This window comes from Crotalus tigris, unplaced genomic scaffold (assembly GCF_016545835.1).
Source record: "Crotalus tigris isolate CLP2741 ecotype Arizona unplaced genomic scaffold, ASM1654583v1 scf7180000019070.2622420, whole genome shotgun sequence".
Taxonomy (NCBI): domain Eukaryota; kingdom Metazoa; phylum Chordata; class Lepidosauria; order Squamata; family Viperidae; genus Crotalus; species Crotalus tigris.
The window spans coordinates 1,069,284-1,086,509 of record NW_024097360.1 but is presented as its reverse complement, the minus strand read 5'-3'; the positions used below and the strand labels follow the sequence as shown (position 1 = coordinate 1,086,509).

Genomic DNA, 17,226 nt, shown 5'->3' with positions numbered 1-17,226 from the left:
ACAGTTGCGTAAGGCTACAGTGCTATGCATACTTATGTTGGAATATTCACTCGGTGGAATAGGTATGCATATGCAAGATTGCATAGCAAAATCCACTCATTTTTTAAGCTGCAGTCCTCTCCTCAATACCTTATGAACAAAGGTCATAGTAGAAATAAAAAAGCGCAAAATTCTTAACACAAAACCAGCAGGTTACAGAATTTTGTTAAAAGATGCACGCAGAGGTAGAAACCACTCCTTTAAATGTATAGTTCAGAGAAATTAAACCAATTTAATTTGCTTCCATGGATGAAGTAAGTTCTTTAGTGACATTTAAGTTCACCCATATCAGTTTATCAATTAATATATTTCTTGCCCCTAATTAATTTCTAAGGCAGCTGATCCAAATATTTCTTCTCAAACAGTTCCCTTAATTATCCTTGACTCATTAATCATCATGCTATCCAATAAAATTAAACATACATTCAATCTTCAATAGGGCATGGGTGGCAATTTCCTTTGGGGGGTGGGGGAATGATGTTGGAAATTATTATGAATGCAGATGATTGATCGTTCATCACTTATCTGTCTTGCCTTCAATTTTTTTGAGGGGAAGAAACCCCCAAAAACCTTTTTAAACTAAAATGCTGGTGGCCCAGAATATATCAGATATATTCTAGAAGAAATCTTTGCTCATCAGTCCAAGACCCCTTCAAGAGACAAAGAAATAGCTGCCCCCATTTCAGCTACTATAGAATGACCAACCCAGATTCTTTTTCTGTACAAGAAGGAAAATGAAAGCGATCCTCTTCAAGATCATTGGAGCTTTCACTTGGCAGTGTGTCATCTCTGCTGAAGTCCCTTTATTTAGGGTTAAAAGAAAAAAAAAGTCTCATCTTTTTCAAGCTGCTTCATAGTAAATTGGTGGTGTCTTCAGTGGAATTCCCACAAAATTGTTTTATTGTTTATGTCCGCCCAAAGGATTCTAGGGCTACTAGTTAACTCCTCTTTATCTCCCTAGAAAAGGGTGGATGGATTTTACATTAAGTAGATTCAGAATTGTGCCCAGATTAAATAACAATTTCTGTCAGCCTTACTAGGTGGACCACACAAGAAACATGACCAGATGCAGTTCCATTGAGGACTACACATTGAGTGCGGTTGGTCAGCCATTTATGAATCCATCTGGTGGTGATACTGTCCAATCCACATTTTTCTATCTTATCAATTAGGAGGTTGTGATCTACTTTATCAAATGTCATACTGAAGTCCAAGTAAATTATATCCACAGCATTCCTCTGGTCCACTAATTTTGTTACCTGGTGAAAGAATGCAATAAGATTTGTTTGGCATGATCTGTTTTTGACAAACCCATGTTGGCTTTTGGTAATGACTTTGTTTGCTTCTAGGTGTTCGCTGATTCGTTGCTTGATTATCTTTTCCAGAATCTTCCCGGGTATTGAGGTCAGGCTGATAGGTCTATAGTTTTCTGGATCTATTTTTTTTTCCTTTTTTGAAAATGAGAACTACATCAGCTCTTTTCCAGTCCTCTAGTAGTTCCCCGGTGCTCCAGGATCTTTGAAGTAGTAGTTCTGAGATCACATTTGCCAGTTCATTCAGAACCTTGGAGTGTAATCCATCTGGTCCTGGTGATTTGAACTTGTCTAGGGTGGACAGGTGCTCACTTACAGTTTTCTTGCCTATCTTAACTTGTGTTTCTAAGCTTTTTTTTTACGGTACTGTTTTTGATAGGTTGGACTGTTTTTTCCCTTTGTGTAAAGATGGATGCAAAAAACAAAAGTTCTGCTTTCTCTCTGTTGCTTGCCACCTTCTTGCCACTTTCTCCCATTAATGGGCCGAATCATTTCCTTAACTTTTTTTTACAATTGTCCTGTTATACATACTATAGGACAAACTGTAATATAGATGGATTATGGGTAGGTCTGTATATCACTAAGTCAAAAGCTTTTTTTATCTGTGACCACTGGAATAATTGGGGTTTAGGACTATTGGATAATGTTTTTTTCTGCATTATAGGTAGTTTGGGGAAGCAGGGCAGAGGCCAAAGAATGGAAATACTTAGTTTGACTTTATCCTGCAAATCTGAATGTACTTTAAGGTGTATCAAGTTTACCTATGATGTAAGAAATATACTTGTTGGGATCATGTAATGTCTTTCTGGCAATAAATTGCTGAATTGCCTATAGGAAGAAAAGTTCACCTTTACAAATACAGGCTATAGATCTCCTCTGTCTTCTTCTGCCAACTTTTACTAGGCAAGCATGTAATTATTTAACACTCTCTTCAATGACTTGACAGATGTAGACCAGCAGTTTTGAAGATTAATGCGACTCACACAATTCTAGGATGCTTATGCATTGTACCTTGAAAGTCACCTTTTGTGTCAATAATCTCTAGGAAAATTTTAGTTTTTACTTTCACTTGGCAATTGATATGAAAAACTTGGTAAAATATTGTGTATAAAAATCAATTTAGATATTTGTATGTTTTAATCAATTGCATTTGTACATATATAATGTACAGTATTTATGATAATGTACTTTTTTACCTGTTGTGATTACACAAACATTTTTGTACAGGAATATTTGGCTTATGACTATTTGTTCAGTGACTGTTTAAAGCTACAGTGGCACTGAACAAATGATAGTTACAATCATTCCTTGAAATTCTGGCCATTGCAGCATCCTGCATGATCAAGTTTTCTGATCTTTCCTGATCATTTTCCATTAGACAGAAGAGAAGTCAACAGGAAGTTGTAAGTTGTCGTCTTACGAGGTCCTAATTGCTGTTGTAAGCCAAGGACTACCAGTAAAATTTTACTATTATAAATTGATGTTCAAATTTACTGTTATTGAAATTTATGGCATTTCCATAAGTTTCTAATTAAAAAGATCTCTGCTGTTTTTGTTTCTTGATCTTGCGTACCTCAAAGGGTTAAATCTATGAATTAGTGTGTCATACTATAATTTATTATGTAATCCCCAATCAGTTAGTATGGTGAGCCTTGGGTTTATACATTCTTCACTCTGACAGAATAACACAGTTGGAAGGGATCTTGGAAGTCATCTAGTCCAACCCTCTGCTCAAGCCTATACTGTTTTAAACAAATCATTGTCCAGTCTCTTTTTGAAAGCACCCACTTCATTCTTTTCTATCTTATTTATATATTTAGTATAGTCACTCATCTCAAGTAGTATCTCTGCAGGCGAACAATCACAAAACAATTAAAATAGTTAAAACACAATATAAAAATAAATGAAATACAAAAGCAGCCACTAGACAGTAATATTTGATCAGCACTAGTCCGCTATTTCCTGTGATGTCTGAATGTGAAAGAAGAAGACAGGAACTCTCTCACATCATGGTTTTATCCTAATCTTTACATCATAAGATACACCTAGATGTAAATGAACACTTCTATCATTTCAGGACTCCCTTTAGGCTACTGTGTTTCCCTAAAAATAAGACCGAGTCTTATATTAATTTTTGCTCCAAAAGGCGCATTAAGGCTTATTTTCTGGTTAGGGCTTACATTTGGGGAAATACGGTACTAAATGTATCCATCTGGCTGACAATCTTAACTGGGGCTTATTTTTGGGGTGGGGCTTATATTACGAGCATCCTGAAAAATCATGCTAGAGCTTATTTTCTGGTTGGGTCTTGTTTTCGGGGAAACATGGTAGCAACACTAGAATATTTTCCAAATTAAAAATTACAGGATCTTGAACAAGCCTCTCGATTCCTTGGATTGATTATTATAAGAAAAAACAAAGTTTACAATGAAAGCTAAGAAGCTTGACTTCCTTCTGCATGCTGAAGGAGAAGACAGAATTGTGTAGGCTCTATAAGTCAACCTGAGATTCACTGCAGATAATACTTGCTGTGAGATGTGGCTTTTCTTGGTAAGTAGCAATTATTCTATGGCATGTCAGTCTTCTAGTAGGATTTCTTTATGATGGTGAATGATGCTAAATTAAAGAAAAAATACTTAGCAGGATCCCCATTTCTCAGCAGGATCCCCATTTCTCGGGTCAGACTTCCTTTACTCCCTTGAACTCTTATTGCAAAGGAGTGGCTCTTTTACTTCATTTTCAACCATACTGCCAGGTGGAGGTATCATGAAATGCTTTATAGTTAGATACATTTGTCAAAACAGTGTTTGAAGAAGCTTAGTTTATTCCATAGTTGTGCCTTTTTAAAAAACAAATGATATCTTATTTTACTTATTTTTTTTAATTCATACATGTAAGCTCATGTAAAACAGTGAGGAGAGAGAGCAGAGTGATAAAAAGAAAAAGAAAGATATTTGAAATTGAATGACAAGAGGAGCTATATGATGGATGTCCAGGGGAATACATGGATCTTTCCATTAAAGTCAGAGAAGCAGGGGAGACAAGGCAGCAGCAGAAAAGGAAATTCTTGGAGAACAACACAGATCACAAAGCGGGAGGCAGCAGCCTCAGCCATGTGATGCACCCAGAGGCAAATTTCCAACTCGGTCAACTCAGAGGGCCTTTTAGCTGGGTGACACTGAAAGATTTTCCACAGCTGTGGCTGCGTGCTGCGGGACTGGGCCTGCTTACCTGTGTGCAGTGAAAAAGGCGATCCAGTCATAAAGGAAAAAGGAATCTGAGAAAAGGTAAAATGCAACACTGCTTGGAAGAAGAAAAAGCCCCCTCACCCCCAGGATTTGTCATAGAGAGGCTAATCATCAGCTACTGTGTTAGAGATAGAGATGCGATATTAGAATTGCGAATACAATGAGAATCTGCAGCAGCCTCACACAATCTAGAAATGTTAATGCATAATGTCAGGAAAATTAGGCAGAGATAGGAGGTAAGGAGGAAGAGGCAGTTTAACATACAAACCTAGCGTGCTGATTTCCTTTGCTTTAGCCTGGGGAACCTTGTCTCCATCCTGGGTGATAGTTCAAATGGTGGTGGGGATGAAAATGTGTGTTTCCTTGTTAAACTAGTATACACACCTAGGCTTGTTTCTTGAGCTACTTCATGTTGTAACACATTGCCTGTTGTATATGTTATTTTTCCGTTCGGTTGCCTTGCAGCACTGGCTTCTGAGCCAAGGAGAGTAGACAACAATAAACACATGATTTCTTAGAACAATCTTACAATTAGTTCTATGTGGCTGGATTGTTTTATTATATTTTTATTAATTATAAACAATTATTAATTATTATTTTTATTACATTTTTTAGGAAAAGGAAAAATAAGACATACTAGGAGAAAAAAGAAGAAGCCCCAAAACAGTAAATATAAAGCACAGAGTGAATAACCAGGGAATTTACTGTACAAGAATCATAGAATTAGGTTAACAATTTGAACCTGCAATATTTGCAGTAGTTAAATATATTAAATAGTTTTAAAAACAGTATAATATATGAATGTCAGCAGCAATAAGTATGATGTAAAATAAAATAAGATTAACACTTATAGTAATTTCTGTCTGAGCAATTGAATACATTAAGAGAAAGCCAAATTTATATGTAAAATTATATTCCAAATCCAGTTGGGTTAAATTCTATATCAAGTTTGCTTTGGAAATATGAAGTCTCGAGGTATATTCCCCCAATTTAATTAGCTGTTTTTCTGCGGAAGAAACTGTCTTCTTTTTAATAGTTTGAGCATTGTATCCTTGCGACAATTACAATGTACAAAGCTGGGTCAGTATATTTCTTGGAATGCAGGATGGAAAAATTCAATATTCAATATTTGTTGAATAACAATTATGCCTTGGGATCATACAACATGCTACACTATAGCCAATAACCCGTATTAGCATAATATGAATATTACTTTTTTCTAGCTAGTTTAGATGAAACTTTAGGATTTAATTCTGTAATTATCATTCTGGTGCCTCTTTCACATTTTTTTTTTACTTCAAATCTCATAATCTCCCAACCAGCCCGTACGAATCAGCACGGCAATGACCAAGGGCCATGGGTAACTGAATACTGACATGCATAATACTTTTTTTTAACTGGTTAATAGTTGATTTATTATGCAGTTGATTCATATATAGCTGTTTAAATCCTTTTTAAAGATAAAAGGTGAGATAGTCGCAGAAAGTTTTTGATTAATTATCAGTAAAGCAATTCTAAATTGAAATCTTGTTAGAATTCTGATAGAATTCAAGAGCGACATGAGTTAGGATCTTTTTCATTTTGACAAAAATATCTGCTTTCTCTTTTAATATCCATAGCTGTGTTGATTGAGGAGGAAGCTTTCTAGTTCTTAATTTTTTTATTATTTTGTGGGCATCTGCAAGGTTTACACAGAAAGGTACAATGTATTTTTATTACTGTTTATGTATTTTGATGGAACCCTAGAGCTTGAAAAGGCCAGCCAGAAACAAGGAAAAAAGTAGCTGAATTTAAGGGGGAAAATATGCTTAGCAGAAATGGTTTATAAAAGGTGCATTAAAAATACAGGGATTTCTTCTGATAATATGAATATTTTGGATTGTTATAGTTGATCAGCTTTAAGTCAGGATAGGTATAAAAACCCAGGTCATGTCTCATTACTTGTGATTTTGCTTTTGCCATCTTTATGGCTACTGTTAAAGAAGGCTAAAATAGATGGTCCCCAGTTCAATTAAACTCTCTTACAAAAACATTTGAGGAATGTGATTCTTTTAGATTGAGTTGTGATTTCTTTTTTTGATAAATCCTGATCTTTGTGCATACAGAAATTGTTGATGCTCTGGGTGGATTTTCTAAACATGGCAAGAAAGGAGAATTTTCGTATCTAGACAGATTATTTAGGAACCTGATATGGGATGTCTCTGCAAACAATAAATATAAAATGTATCTTTCGTGAACCGTAGTGAATCTAAGATATCCTCCCATTTAAATATAATTTATTGAGAAAATTTAACATTCCTTTCTGGTAAAAATCTAAAGTGTGGTAGTTGTTCATGGATACTGTGTTTCCCCAAAAATAAGACCAGGTCTTATATTAATTTTTGCTCCAAAAGATGCATTAGGGCTTATTTTCCAGTTAGGTCTGATGTTTGTGAAAATACAATACTAAATGCGTCTGTCTGGCTGACGATCTTAACTGGGGGCTTATTTTGGGGTGGGGCTTATATTACGAGCATCCTGAAAAATCATGCTAGGGCATACTTTCTGGTTGAGTCTTATTTTGGGGGAAACATAGTATGTCTATAGAGACAATCCCCCCTGCAGATTCAGAAACTGTTGTTCCCGGAAGAAGTCATGATGGCTGCATTAACAATACAGAAGGAAGAGCTTTATATGCAAGCCCACTTTCAAAGGCCTTACACATCCCTAGAGTCTCATAGTTGTGGCTGGCATGATCAGAAGCTAGATGTCATAATAATGTAACTTTGTTGTCATATAGATATATTAGTAATACACAAAGTACAGGTCGGCATATAAACCTATAAGTGAGATCTCTACAGTCACTGCCTCAACACTATGAAAGCTTTTTTAAAGGATGGTATTCCATACATAATTATATTTTCTTTACCATGGATCCTGTTACAGACTTGCACACTGACCTAGTTCATTGATAGTGTTAATTTTTATGAGGTTTCTGTGATTTTGCCTGGTGGGTTGTATGAATCCAGCATTATGGTTTGCTTAATAAACTATTTTCAAATAGTGCTGTCTATGTGACTTACAGCAGTAGCTTTTATATTTTGATATAGGTTACCTCCTTAAACAATTCAGCTTTATTCATTTTAATTTTGTAGAAAAAGCAAATGCCAATTCTTTATGAGTTTCTTTTAGAGTATCTTTATATTGTCCTGACCACTGGTATATGTATATATGAAAGCTAGTTTGGTGTAGTGCTTAAGGTATCAGGCTAGAAATCAGAATACCTTGAGTTCTAGTCCTGCCTTATGCACAAAGCCCGCTGGGTGACCTTGGACCAGTCACTTTGTCTCAGTCTTATGAAGGAGGCAATGCAATCCACTTCTGAAAAACCTGGCCAAGAAAAATGCAGGGACTTGTTCAGACATTTTCCAAGAATTGGACAAGATTGAACAGAAGAAAAAAGGTATAATTATATGTACACAGACACACACATATGACTTTTCTCTGAAAATACCATACATTATCTAACAACTGACTGATTGTTAGCTTTTGAAAGAAACCTTTTTCTAGGGGAGTGGAAGAATACAAATATGGTTGGGCCATATCAATAGTAGATTTCATACTAGAATAAAGTAACTCTTTGTTATATTTTGTGTTGTTTGAATGTGGATTCAATCTCTGATTAGTTGTTTGGACGTGAAAATAATGGGTAATCCGTGTTTACCCAACACAATTACAACATTTGTGTAAATGCCTTTTGTTGTCACTGTGTTTACCTTCAGCACCCGTTCCTTGTTCTAAAGTTTGCCATGCCATTTTCATCATGTCTTCAATTTTAGCTGAAGCCCATGACCCTTGTGGAAAAATTAATATGCTGCAATGGAGTATACTTCTTTCATAAATGTTATTAAATTATTTTTAATGTTAGGTATTTCCTGTGAGCATGAAAGCTAAATGCACCATAGTAGCTGTTTTTGTGACTGAACTATGACTTAATTAGACAAGTTGTTTAGAGGATCATTTGCATATATGTTAAAGTAAAGTCTTTGAAGTTCATCAGAATGGTGATAAAGGGAGAAAAAAAGAGATATCTGTCACAAGACTGAGCTACCAGTTCCTCTGTGAGCTTCTGAATCTTCCCACCACTTGATTGTAGAGCAGTTATGATGAAAAGTTTGTTCAGCTACTGGCATGTTTTTAGGTCAAGCTGAATTTTCTTTGCAGTTCCTCTCTAACAGCCCAGTTCTATGGGGTATATTCTGAAGTGGACTGGTGCTTTCATCATGTCAAAAATGTGTTTACTCAAGTAGTGCTGCAGCAAGACAATAAATAAGCTCTTGTCATGAGGATAATAAAAACAGATGAAAGCTTTTGAATTTGGCTGGTTGTACAGGTAAACCTGTACTAGCAGTAATTTTATCTCTGTGCTTCAAAATAATGCACATAATCCAGAAGTCCCCTGCTGTCAGAAGAATCATGAAAGCCCCAGCCTCTAAAGGTACTTAATATCAGCATATCTGAATATAGATTTAATTGTGTTCAATGTTGCTTATTCCCAGTGGTATGGATTTCTTTCTCTTAACACTTTTCCTCTAGAAAAAGAGTTCCTGAGCAGGTCTTGTTTGGGTTATGGTTCGGGGAGAAGAGGGACACAAAAATAGGGGGGGAAACCCCTGGTGCCTTCATCAGGCAGCTTCCAATTATGATGGAGACCAGCTGGATGGAGAGTTTCATATGCAATTGACAAGTTATTTTATCTCCCCTCCCCTTGGCAGCAGAACTAATAGCATTTAGATTTATATATTGTTTCACAGTGCTTTACAGCCCTCTCTAAGTGGTTTACATAGTCAGCATATTGCCCCCAACAATCTGGGTCCTCATTTTACTGAAAGATGGAAGGCTGAGTCAACCTTGAGCCGGTGAGAATCGAACTGCCAAACTGCAGTCAGCTGGCAGTCAGCAGAAATAGCCTGCAATACTGCATTTTAACCACTGCACCCCCATGGCTCACTTAAAAGAAGCTGTTCTTCCCTTAGCCCAGGTGTAGGCAACCTTGGTTCTTTTATGACTCGCGGACTTCAACTCCCAGAATTCCTGAGCCAACCTGCCTTAGCCTCTCCTTTGCAAAGAATGGATTAGGCTTATGTATTCAAAACCTAGAGTTGGAAGGTAGTATTCTTAGACTAGCACTGTACTTTGGGGAAATGCTGACACTCTTGAAATAGCATTTTTTATTTTTATTTTTTAAAAAAAGGGGGGGGGAAGGGAAAAACCTTCCCTTCTTAAATTTTCTTCCCTTGAGAAATAATTTTAATTTTGCTGTGTTATGATTGCTAGCTATTTCCTATTTTGTTTAATTTTCCCTCATCTGTTCCCTTGTGTTTGCCTGTTGCATTCCCAGGCTCTCTTTTTTTTGTACCTTTGCAAAGACACCTATGGCACCTAACTAAAGAAAAAAAAAAAAAAAAAGAGAGAGAGAGAGAGAGAGAGAGAGAGAGAGAGAGAGAGAATTTTGTGTACAAATAGATTTCATTTGTGTTATTGTTTGCTTGCTCCTTGCCCTATATTTGATGAGACTGGGGTTTGATTATGCAAATGTTTTTTCAAACATTTCAAATGTTTTTTCAAACATTTTCAAGACATTAAATTCTGACTGTTTTACCTTTGGTTCTTTTGAAATTGAGATCGCTTCTCTCCATCTTAGCTACAGCCAACATTTTAGCCATATTGTGATGGCTAAAAACAAAAATAAATTACTTTTTAAGGTGCCTGAAGAAAAAAAACACATTGCTTATGTTTCTCTTGTGTTACAATTTGGATTCATTTCCTGAAAGTTAAATTAAGAGCAAATAATTAAAAAACATCTAAATTGGCTGTTAAACTGAAACCATAGAAGATAGAGCTAGGAAAGCCTTTGCATTGTCAGCATCCCCTCTCTTATTTTCCTATGAAGTGTTTGTTTTTATAACCTTGAACAAACAGGGGGAAAAAGTGCTATAATTTTTTTCATTTCCTTGACCCAGATTGCAGTGAATTACCTGGCAAAGGTTTATAGAGCTGTATAGTAGCTGCGGTGCTAAATTCAGCTACGATGGTCCTTGCTTTATTCCAGTATGTAATGCAGGCATTCAGTGCGTTGTGTACTTTCATATCTTCTTGTTAAAATCTTTGCTAAAGAACTACTGCTGCTGTTGAATGCTTATTCACTGGAATCATATCAAGAGCTTTATTTCAGTATTGTTTAGTGATGCTCATTACTTCGTGAGTATGAAAATTATAGATTTGGGCTGCAATCCTGGGCCATTTATCTGGGAATAAGCCTCCCTTAATATTGGCACAAATAAATGCACCTCGTGCAATTCATTTTTTGAGTTATCATGTAGGGATTCTAAGTTTTTAGAGATTAATATTTTCAGTCACACCTGTGAATAGAATAGAATAGAATAGAATAGAATAGAATAGAATAGAATAGAATAGAATAGAACCATGCTGGCGAACCTATGGCACCACAGGTGGCACGCAGAGCCCTCTCTGTGGGCATGCGTGCCGTCGCCCCAGTCCTAGGCCTTCAGCTGGGTTTTATAAAATCTTTTCACTTTAGGCCTCCGCCGCTGTGTGCAAAAAAAAAAAGAAGGTTCAATCAATCAATCAATCAATCAATCAATTTCAACTTCTCATGGGAAAAAAGATCAATCAAAGTAGGAATTGATTGATTGAACTTTTTAGTCCCACCCAGTCTGCCGTTACCACCGCAGCCACACTCACCCAATGGGCCACACCCACCCAATGGGCCACACCCAGCCGGCATCCGATGATACATAAGTGAGTTTTGGGTTGCAATTTGGGCACTCAGTCTCTAAAAGGTTGGCCATCACTGAAATAGAATAATAACTTTATTGTCATTTTGAATGTACACTAATTGGCATACATTAAAATCAAGTTTCGTTGCATACATATATTTTGTTGCATATATCTCACCTCTGAGATACACTACATAAATATGACAAAAATAAATAAATAAATACAAAAATTATGCATATACTCACATATATTATATGACACAGAGAAACAACAGTCTAGTTCGGGTTATGTATACATGTGCATAGTGAGAAAAATGAATCTTGCGAGTTTACCAGATGGATGGCATAGGGAACAAAGCTATTACAGAATTGGATAGTCTTGGGTGCATTTGCTTTATTTGTGCCAATATTAAGTGATTTATTTGCTTTTAAGTTATTTTCCAGGGATTATTTGAGAAAAACACATGTTACAAGGTGGGTCTTTGTAAGAAAATATGCGTATCAGTGATACTTAACATATGCACAGAATCTTAAATTGCTGGTTAAAGAATCAGCAAAAATCTGTAATGGTCTTTTAAATAGCAAGAATTGTATTTAAACAGCAAAGAATTGTAGTTTAGCAACATCTCGGCTGGTAAAGCCCATCTTTGCCAACCAGGTTCCCTCCAGATGTGTTGGATTTCAGTTTCATAATTTCAAAGGACATCTTTGAAGTTGTTGTAAGGTTGCATTAGGAACAGTAAGCATAAATGCTGGATAATATAAGAGGGTATTTTGAATGTTGATTGTCCTTTGAAAGTATGTGAGAAATAGTTTTTTTATGGGGACTTTTGCTGTGGTGGAAACATTACCTGACTGCAAATCCAGTTCATAGGAAGAAGATGCCAACTTTGCTGTCCTATGAGATATAACATACGCTTATCTAGAGAACTAGATGAGGAATGCAGAGAAAAATACGAGTTGCTTCTCCTTATTTTGTTATCTGCTGTTATTTTAGATTTTTGGACTACTTTAAATTCATCAGGACTTTACAATACAATACAATACAATACAATACAGTACAGTACACAAGGAGAAAGAAAGAAAGAAAGAAAGGAAGGAAGGAAGGAAGGAAAGAAAGAAAGAAAGAAAGAAAGAAAGAAAGAAAGAAAGAAAGAAAGAAAGAAAGAAAGAAAGAAAGAAAGAAAGATTATTATGTCCCCAGAAAGCCATTCATTTCCTTATAGAGTATTCAATGTTGGGTAAGGATTTTTGTTTAGCGATTTCCTTCCTGGCAATGTAATATACTGTGTTGTAGTTATAAAGATGCTGGACTAGGGACAGGGGAACAAGGGACACTCTCAGCCACAGAACCTCACTGGATGATTTGGGGTCAGTGATTCTCTCTTGGCCCAACCTTCCTTACTGGGTGGTTGCTGTGGGGGAAAATAAGAGAAGGCAGCACTCTGTATATTGCCTTGAGCTCTTCTGCAAAAGGTGAGATTTGAGCCAAATAAATACACAAGGCAGATCAGTTCCTATGGTCTTAAACCTACTACGAAAATCTGAAAAATAAGGTTTTACTTCAACCCTAGTTTCCAGATTGTACATTGTTTGGTATTTTTTTTTCCATTGGTGTTCTTTGAAGTTATTGCAATGTATTATGGCTCTTTTCCAGGCAATTGAGTTTCTTTGTAAAGAAAAATGTGAAACATAGCTTTTCAGGACACACGGTGTTACTGTATTTTTGGCAAACAAGATGGCAATGACCAGCCTTTCTGGCATGCCCAAAAGCTTCCCCAATGATCACTTGAGTTTTTTCTTCTGTAGTTTTTCAGAACTACCATATTCTTTTTGAGATTGTGGATACAACAACACATGTTTTGAATATGGCTGTGTTTTGAATTTTTATTGGATTGGATGCTTTATTTTCCTTCCCTGGTCTATGACCATAATAAAGATTGATTTGGTTTGATTTGATCTTCAGTTCTTTACTTAGTAATGTTCAACATTACTTTACATACAAACAGCACGTTGCAGAATATAAGCATACAGAACGCATGCCTGTTGTTTTCTTTTCTCAGAATGAGTATCAGAGTCCATTAAGAGAGCCATACTAGCATTGCTTTTCCTTTAAAGGAGAAAATTGCATCTCTAAGAAACGCCTATTCAAAGTGGAATCTGAATTATCAAATCTTTCAACCACCCAATATTTGTAAAGGATGAATGTGGTGTGGGAGATTAAAATATCAGAGCTGCTAATACTTCAGTCAAAAAAAAAATCCCCTGTCCTTATATGTAATTCTCTTTCATTGTCAGTTATGAATGTGGATTATTGGGCCAGGAATATTTGCTAATTATATACGGATTTTCTCTTTAAAATTCTGGATTAATAATGGTCTTTTTTTTCTAGAGGTATTTTAAGGTCAAGCTTTGGACCAGACATCAGGGCTTGATCAGTTCTTTCCATTATGACATTTATGTGACTTTGGGACTTGAATTGCCCTTGCCATGACATTAAATAGGATCTTTCTCTGCCACAATTGTTTAACTTTCTAGAAATTTAACTGGAATGAAGTGGGCTGATTGAGGAAGCTGATATGGTGCAGAAGATTATGTTTAGTAAGGATGAATTTAAATTAAACAGTGGTTTAATGATTGCTACGGTGCTTGTTTGGCATGGTGAAGAGAAATATAAAAGTACCTTCCAGATCCAATCTTCCCTGGAAGCTGTAATAAAGCAAGAACAATTTCTCTACTATCCTCAGAGGTGTTTCTGTGTTTCCCTCACAGATTGGATGAATGTGATGAAGGCTGTTGAGGTAAGATCTGCCAAGGAACTTCTGGCCTGATGCAGGAAACAATAATCCTTCTGACTTGGAATTTGGGAGCTCTTGCTGTTTTAGGCCGAATATGAAGTTCACATTTTTTTTCATAACATTTTATTAAGTTTCAACAAAAGATAAAATATAAGGAAACAGAAAGAAAATGATTAGAAAAAGAAAAGATTATAAGAGCAAAATTAGTGCAGAAAAGAAAAAAAAGGGAAGAAATAGAAAAAGAATAACTTCTGACTTTCTTTAGTACAGCTACAAATATAAAAGACATTAACATCTTATTCTAAAATTAACAATTGTACACAAATTTCTATAAGCATAAACAGTTCTACTTGTCAAATCCCATTAAAATTTCATTTCTCTCACTTTCAGACAAAAAGTCCAAAAATAGTTTCTAAGTAGAAACAAAAGCTAGACAGTCTTTTCAGTAAACAAAGGAGTCATTTTTGCCATCTCAGCCAATTCCATTAACTTTACCATCCATTTTTCCATGGTAGGAATGTTTAATTTCTTCCATGTCTGTGAATGTAGAAGTCATGCTACTGTTGTCACACAGAAAGAAAATCCCATGTTATATAGAAACAAAGTCCCATGTTCAGGTTAATTTGTAGATGTTTAAGAGTTATTTGATAATTTATTTATTTACTGTATCTTGCTTTCTATATAATTTATCTGTTTAATGTGGCTTTTGTAAATGTTAATGTAGTCAAAGCCCTTGAGTTACATGTTTTCATCACAGCATAGTTGTTTTTAATGTTGGTTTTTATCAGTGGGGCATGGACATTTCAAGGTTTTCAAAGATTTCATGATTTCCTTGTAATTACTGTGAATGGAACCGCCCAGGTTAAATGATTGGCAGAAGGATATAATGGCTCTTTGTCAAAATTCTGGAGTGGCTAATTGCAGCAAGAAAAACTGAGCCCTGGGATTTAGGGAGTCTTATCTCTGACACAGGAAATGTTATGTGCATCCAATTGCTACCCTCTTGGGTGGAGCAAAACTTCTTTGGGCTGAAAGACCTATTGTGCTGATCTGTTTCAGATGATCTGAAAGTTTTGTGGATTTTTTTTTTTTTTTTGCCACCTCTAAGCACTCTCCAGTTTATTATAGCATGAAAATTGTTTCCAGAAATACCCCATCTCAAAGCAGATGCATTTTAGCTCCTAGCACTCAGATAACATCTCTGTAATAGTCAGAATAAATGTACTGTTACTGCACACAATAACAAAATATTAACACTGCTGCCATCTATGCAGGATGGCATTTGGAGGCAGATAGTTAAGAAATATTTGGTTGCTATGGTCTTTGAAAGTTTGGAGGGCAACAAGTAGGAAATATAAGCCTTATCCCAGATATTTCCTACTGAGTCTTAAAGAACTGTTGAGGATTAACCTGTGGGTTATTGCTCAGTCTAATAGGAACCACATCCGGCACACTCTTTATCTCTCATTTTAATTTCAGAAGGATGAATTACATCTCTTGATAAATTATATAAAATTGGAAGATGGACCAGAGGAGCAATAAATCCAGTATTGATTTTTTAAAGAAAATGGTGCTAAGGAATAGAAATGATGAGTCACTTTGATGAGATTATTTCTTCTGTGCATATTAACTACGGCTTCCTTCAGTGCCTGAGGGAACCCTCTCTTAGTAAATTGCTTATGTTGCTGTCTGAAATTTGAAGAACAGATAACCCTAAATCATGAGTGTGACTCTTTGTATAAATAAAACCCTTGGGTTTGTGTTGAATTACTAATCAGAGGCAAATTCTGTGCATGATCCTTCAGAAATTAATTGCCAGCATAGGGCTATCAAAGTATAATACATCTTGAGATGTTCAACTCAGGATCCAGGAGCCCTCCTGAAGGGAACGAGAGACATTTTCTGGACACTTGAACCAAAATTCAGCTTTACATCATGTGGAAGGAAAACCTTGCAGTAGCTCTTCCTTCCCTTAATTTTTTTCCCCTGGGACTTTTAAGCAGTTTGAAGAATACTGAACCATACTTAGTCTCCAGTTATAACAGGAAAATGCTGATAGAATCTGAGTGTGGATGTGGAGAAGAAAAGTTTGTGTCATGTGATATAGCAGAGAAGAAGATTTTGCAGCTGGTGGAGTTGACAAAAATGAAGACTAGACTAGACTAGAACAGAACAGAAGAGAGGCTGGAAGGGATCTTGGAGGTCTTCTGGTTCCACCCCCTGCTCAGGCAGGAAAACCTATATCATTTCAGATAAGTGGCTGTCTAGTCCCTTAAAAACCTCCAGTGATGGAGCGCCCACGATTTCTGAAGGCAAGCTGTTCCACTGGTTAATTGTCCTCACTGTTAGGAAGTTTCTTCTTAATTCCAGGTTTGATCAGTTTCCAATCACTGTTTCTTTTCCTGCTGTCTGGTGCTTTGGAGAATAATTTGACCCCCTCTTCTTTGTGGCAGCCCCTCAGTAGAGTAACTAAAAGTGGAAGCAGAAGCCAGCAGCTTCACTACTCCAGGGAGAGCTTACAGCTAACCAGCAGCTAGTAAAGCACCTTCACCACCCCTCAAAAAAAATGGCAAAGCCAGCACTTCAGCAGCAGTTCAGAACAGCAGCTGACAGTAACTGAAGGCAATTAACTTGAAGGTGGCTAAACGGTAGCTAAAGATCTTGTTATATACTTAGTCAACGAATGAAAACATAATTGTTCATAGGATTGTTTAGGAATTAGATAAACACATTGGCATATTCGTAAGTATAGTAGGTTGGTGATGTTATTAAAACCTTTTCCCAGTGCCTGAAGACTGTGGAAGTCTGTATAGGACAGAACAGGTTGAAATTGAATCTGGGGAAGACAGAGTTACTGATTATCCATTGGGGTTTTCTGTCTGCTCCAGTGGTGTTTCTTGATGGGGAACCACTATCCATGAAAGAACAAGTCTGTTACTTGGAGTGTCTTCCTGGACTTGTGGTTCCTGCGAGAATAGCAGACCGCGGCTCAGGGGGCCCTTTGCTCATTTGTGGCCATAGCTGGGTCAGAAGAATCTTGCTACAGTAG

The 17,226-nt window shown here is 36.4% G+C and overlaps 1 protein-coding gene across 9 annotated transcripts in view; it reads left to right on the top strand.

The window, feature by feature from the left end:
* Positions 1–17,226, top strand: part of PLCB4 (phospholipase C beta 4) — a 195,962-nt gene that overhangs the window by 52,117 nt on the left and 126,619 nt on the right. The window contains exon 3 of one of the 9 annotated variants that reach the window (XM_039359415.1): positions 3,719–3,902. The exons of the other annotated variants lie outside the window; for them this stretch is intronic. The gene's annotated coding sequence lies outside the window, so the exon portion shown is untranslated. The remainder of the gene's footprint in view (positions 1–3,718; positions 3,903–17,226) is intronic. 9 annotated transcript variants of the gene reach the window in all.